The following is a 6,382-nucleotide window of genomic DNA, read 5'->3' on the forward strand; positions in this document are numbered from 1 at the left end:
CCTCTCCACACATCCTTCCTCATCCCCCTCCAGCTGCTCCCCTCTCCCCAGGACCACAGACAGGAAGCTGCGATAGAGGCCCCATACCTTCGGGAATCAGGGGATCAGAGCTGGAGCAACAGCCAGGGACAGGCACCCCAAGTGGTCCTGGGTTCCTCTGGGGCTCCAGCCCTCGCTGCCACCTATGTAAAGCAGAAGAATGAAAACCAGCAGGACTCATGCCCTGGGTAACACACAGGACTCTCCTGAAGCTCCCTGCAGTTGCCAGTAGACCGACAGCCATTGGTCGCTGGGGGTGCCTATTCAACAGTTGCTCTATTTGTGGCGTCATCACATTTGTCATTAGTATCACTATTAGCCATGAAGAGTTGGGTGTTCTGGAGGCTGACTGTTGGGGTCTGACAGCTGGACCTGGCACTTACTAGCTGGGTGACTGTCAACAAGTTAGTTGACCTCTCTTTGCCTATGTCCTCCCCTATAAAGTGGGCATAACAATGGTATCAACCTTATACGGTGATGAAAATTAAGCAAGTTTCTGCATGTAAAACACTTAGCATAACATCAGGTACTTGGTAACATCCGTTAGCTGTCAGCAATTCTCATCATCAGCATCGCCGTTACTATCATATAACAGTCCTTGTTACTGTAAATGAATTGCAGCAGATTGGGGGAATGAGGCAGAGAGATTCTGGGTCACGGGCTTATCATGGTTTCCATACATGGAATTGTTTTGCAGAATCAGATTTTTATAGAGTAGGAGACAATGTAATCCACTAACTCTCAACACCAGTGGTTCCAGGTCCTGTCCATGCCAGATCTCTTGCCTGAGCCTCTGTTTCCTCATCTGAAAAATGGGATAACAATTCACACACACACACACCCATAGGGCTGTTAGAAGAGTTAAAAACAGTGAACATGAGTGTCTGGCAAATGGCAGAAACACAAGGCGTGGTGGTGAATGTTATTATTCAGGGTCTGCTCACCTTCCAAGGTAAAGCTGTGGAAGCTCCAGGTGATGGCCTCTGGGGAGGGGGATTCTAAGTAGCAGAGTTAAGGGGTGACTGCCACACACATCCGCCCCTCCCCTCCGCCCCTTCTGTCTTCTAGTGTGTGTGTAATGGGGGGAAATCAGGTGCAGAGCATCAAACCGGGAGTCACGGGCCAGGACCAGGCACTGACTGCAAGCCTGGGGCTTGATCTCTGGAAACCCTGAGGGCAAGTGCGGGGAGGATGAGGAAGCAGCCCTCTAGAGGGGGGAGCGCTCATAAATTCACTGGCGAGTAATTTATGGCAGCCAAGTGTAACACCTAATGCCTGCCAGTGTGAGAGGTTAATGGGGAAGGTTAAGGGGCACAGGCCGGCTGATTTATGGGCCTGGCCAGTGGCTCTCATCCTTGCCAAGGCTCTGGCTCCAGAGACAGGGCTGGGGAAGGGGAGGGGAACGAGGCAGACCAGGTTGAAAGGGCGATAGGGAGGGAATGAGGGGGGAGAGGGAGGGTCTGAGGAGAAGTGTGATAGGAGAGGCGAGGGAACAACATAGAAAAAAGACAGAAAAGGATCAAGGCAAAAGGGGTACCGTTATACACACCCCTGCAAGGCAGTAGTCATGGAAACCACTTGCTCCAAGGCTTGTCTCGTGTGTAACCATCAAATGATGGGTTTCAGTACAGTGTGCATCCATCAGCAGGGCGAGAAAAACAAAGTAGAACAAAGATGTTCAGTGCGGGGTAAACTAGGGAATGATTTATGTTTGCAAAGAGTCAGGCAATTGACAAGTAACTTCATCATCCACATAGTATTACAGTCTGTGGCCGAGACCAGACCAGGAGACAAAAGGCATTGAGTCCCGCCTGCAGGTTTCCCACTTGGAGAGGGTGAAATGCAAAAGCTGGGTCTGAAGGGACACCGAAGGCAGCCTTTTAAGTTAACACCAAAAAGAGCAGTGAGTAGCTGGCATAGGCATCAGTCATCCCTTGGCACTGGGAGAGTGATCACAAGGTAGCTGAACAGGCACCCGGACCGGCCTCCCAAAGGAGACTGATTTTGTCAAATTCAAGAAGATTAAATACGACGAATTTAAGGCTGAGAGGATTTTGGAGACAACCCTATAGGTGACCTGCTTCCTGAACACCAGACCCAGAATTTCCAGAGAGCCCAGGGTAGGGTCAGAACTGGCGGTCACAGTAAGAAACCCAGACCCCAAACGCCAGCACCCCAGAGCTCACACAGCACCATTCCACCCACAAGCCCATGCAGTCCTCCAGCCCCCAGGTGGCGCCACTGTGAGGAAGCTGGGATGCGGAGGCCAGGTGATTTGCCCAAGGTTGCACAGCTTGTTGGTGTGAGCAGAGCTAGGATGGTAACCGGGTTCCTTGGCTCTAAGTACAAAAGCTACTCTTGTGCTCAGCTCCTTGGCTGTAGAGCCCCATGCACGTTGCCATTGTTTCCCAGAGGCCCCAGCATCATTTGCTCTGGGTTGGTGTGAGTGGGAGGACCGGGGAAAGGCAAGGATGAGGACGGCCTCGCTGGACATACCTCACCACCTCTAGAGCATCCCCACTCCCACCCAAGGACCACCACCCCCTTGCCTGGGTCCTTCCCTCTCTGCTCTCTGCCTCTCTCTCCGCTAAATCCCCCTGGAGGCTTTTTTGTGTTCTCTGGCCCTGTGAGCCCATCCCCACACATGCTGCTCTGTCCCCCACAGGTGCCAATTCCCCCAAAATGGAGGTGGGGCACTCCTCCTGACTGAGACCTTCCCCCGCCACCTCCCCTGCCAGTCATCTGATGCCACTCCTGGGTGGCAGCTGTGCTCACAATTCAGAACTGGGCAGTGGGGATGGACAGGCCGTTCGTACCCCCTGCCACATACACATGCACACATGCCTTCAGTTAGAGCAAACTCCCACACACATGTGAACACACACATGTGCAGACATGTTCACACATGTGGAGAACCACACAGACATATGGACCCATGAAAACTAGGCTAGCTCATAGCCTCTCTAGACACAGAGCCTCAATCCAAGAAACATCGGCCAGCATCCAGAAGTAATTTGAAATTCTATTAAAATGTTGCCGGCAGACCCACCAGAAATGGGGGATTATATTCCTAAAATATTACATGGAAAAACACCTTAAAGACTCTCACTCTCCCCTCTGCTCCCCCCCAGCTCCTAGGCCTGGCAGCTTCCCTCCAAGTCTCCGTTCTCTGACTCCAAATCCCCAGAACCTCAGTCTTTCAAGCGCCGCCTGCACCTTCACCCTTTCTGGACATTTTCTTACTTCCCATGTCTCCGCAGTCTTTCCCGTATAAATCCGGCCAGGTTTTCTAGCTTCTCTGCCTCTCGTCTTCCCTCCACAAATACTCGGATCCACAGTGGGGTAGGGTGGGGTGAGGCCTTAGTATTTTACACACATACACACACACACACACACACACACACACACACACACACACAAATGACCTTGTGAGTCTCCTTGATAGAGGCTCCATCACCTTTTGCCAATTCCCAACCCTCAAGGCAACCACACCATGTATTCAGTCAGGACCTTCATGCCTTCCTTCTGCCCACTGGGTTTCCTGGCTGTAATACTGAGTTGGGGGGAGAAGAAGTGAGCATGGCAACCCAAGACCTGACCGTTTATCTGCTTTGTCACTTCCTGACTCTGTGAGTCCAGAGGGGTCACTCAGATTCCGCGGGAGGCCATGTGTCTGAGAGGTGAGATGAGCACGACCTTTCCAGCCAGATCCGACTCGAATGCCAGCTCCGTCACTTCCTCACTGTGTGTCTTTAGGCAAGAGCACAACCTCTCAGAGCTTTAATATCTTCATTATAAAATGGTATAGAAGGATAGCAACCTGACTGATTTCTGTGTAAAGTACAGAAAATGAGATATTGTAGGATCATGAATACAAATACTTGGGAAATGTTTCTTCAGACGCAAGGGCCACAAGTTTCCATTTCTGACAAGGCCTTCTGTTCCCAACAGAGTGCTCACCTTATGGGAAGCCAGGTGAGCGGGGTGAGGTGGTGTGGGGTAGAACAGCACAGATTTCAGTCAAACATTCCAGGGTTGGAATCCCAGCTCTGCCCTTCTTGACTATGTGTGCCTTTTGTCAAAGCTCCTGGCCTCTTCTCTGCCTCAGTTTTCTTATCTGTAAAATGCGGATAATCATAGTTCCCTCCCATAAGATTGCTCTGAAGATTATCCATTCATTCAGACAAAAAACAAAATATTTTCTGAACACCTGTACTGTGCCAAGCGCTTCTCCAGCCCTGGTATATGAACAAACAGACAAGGTTCCCGACATTATAATAGGGGAGACAGACAGCAGACAAAGGAAACAAATAAATGAACCAGATCATTACAGCTAGTGATAAGTGTTCTGAAGAATTAAAGCAGGTAAGGGACAGTGAGTCCCTGGGGAGGGAACTAACTTTGATTGGTGGCCCTGGAGAGGGAATCAATGGAACAAGCTGAGAATTGGGTCTGATTCATAATAGGTGCTCAATAAATGGTACTAACTGTCGATTACTACTACTGTAGGTCAGATACACAGCTTGATCAGGAAGGGCCTCTGGGAGTTGACAGGAGTCCCCAGATGCAGCAGGTCTCACTGCCCTATTTGGGAAGGGAGAGATGTTTGCGGGATGGGCCAGCTAGGGGAAAGCTTACTCCAGCTGCCATGATGTTTCTGGAAGCTCCTTCACCACCTCCCCCTCGAGCCCCATCAGGCTTTCATTTCCTCAGGCAGAGGCTGAGTGCCAGCGCCCCGCTGCCAGCCTGGATGGCACATCAGAGACCAAGACCATTTGCCGAGGGTTTCACGGGTGTAAAGTGATCAGCACCCATTAAATCTAGAGGGGTTGCAGGGTCAGGGCTGGGATCCTGCTGAAGATCAGCCCTGATGCCTGGCTTTGCCCTGGAGCTGTTTATCTCAGCTTTAAAACGCCGTGGGCCAGGCTGAGAGTTTGTAAAAGGGAAAAATGCATGTGGTCCTCATGAAGCCAGGATGAGTCAGGTGATCTTTCTGAGAGCTCCCCATTATGGGCAATGCAGCTTCCTGCCAGTCCATCCATCCACAGCAGCTAGTAGGCACTGTTTGTGTGTGGGCCCTAAGAGAGGCACCCAGAGCACCAGGTACTGTATCTGCTTGTCATCTACTTGGGGAAAGGAAGGAAAGGAAAAACATTTATCAAGTGCCTGCTATGTATCAGGCCTTCCCATCATCTCCTTCAATCCTCAGAGCAATCCACCCAGGCCAGTATTATCATCCTCATTGATCAAATAAGAAAACAAGCTCAGAGATGTTAACTAATTCACCCAAGGTCAACCAGCAAATAAGTGGCAGACTGTGAACTCTTGGTGGAAGAACAGTTTTCCTCCATAGAGAAGGCAGAGTAAAGCAGCTTGGAAGAGGCTGTTCCTCCCTTCCGGAGAGGGCTGTGGGGTGGAGGTGGGGGAAGGAAGGGGACCCCAGCCCAGACAGCTGACCATGCCCAGAGTTCAGGGAGTGACAGATATATAGCCAGGTCGTCTCCAATCTGGACAGTGAGAGTAAAGCACTTCCCATGAACTTTCTCAAATAATCGTCCCCCCTCTCATTTCCCAGGACCCAATTACTAAGGTTATTCCCAGTTTACAGATGAGAAAACTGAGGTCTCATGCCAATAAGTGCAAATCATCTGACTCCGGGGTCTGATCCACCCACCACCCGCATGACTCACAATCACTGAAACATACACGTTAGGTGCCACTCTCCATGTCCCAGGCACTCTGCAGTTTACAAGCATTTTTTTTTTCCATTCATTATCTCCACCGACAATTTGAGCAAGCCTCGGGAATAGCCAGGCTTTGATCAGTGGCCCCATGGGAAGAGAAGCAGGGGGGCTGTGAGGTCCTCAGAAGGAGAGGCTGCTGGTAGAAGGGTACTGGGGAAGCCCCACAGCCAAGGCACAGGGAAGGTGAGCCTTAATCAGCTATCATTCAATGGGACCCTTAGCCTCAGCCTCCAGGAAGCAGTTGCCACATCTGTGACAGTTTGGACCAGCATCCCATCTTTTGTTTCTATCTGGAGGCAAAAGAATAAACTCTAAGCCTCCCCTCTGACCTTAGGTGTAAGATGACTGGAATACAGCGCCTTTGAAGGAAAATGGGTTGTGACCTGATTTCCACATGATTTTGAACTATTCAGATTCCTTTTTAAGGGAGAAAATAATTAACCATTCCCCAAAGAGCTGCCTTCATGGAGGTAACTCAGATGTAGTGAAACAGGATTCTCCAACCTACTTAATTTCACTTGTTCGTTCATTCATTCCTTCATTCCTTCAATACTCTTTTGCCTGAGCCCATTCCAGCCAAAGATTCCACTACAGGTGCT

Source organism: Lipotes vexillifer, unplaced genomic scaffold (assembly GCF_000442215.2).
Source record: "Lipotes vexillifer unplaced genomic scaffold, Lipotes_vexillifer_v1.1 scaffold977, whole genome shotgun sequence".
Taxonomy (NCBI): Eukaryota; Metazoa; Chordata; class Mammalia; order Artiodactyla; family Lipotidae; genus Lipotes; species Lipotes vexillifer.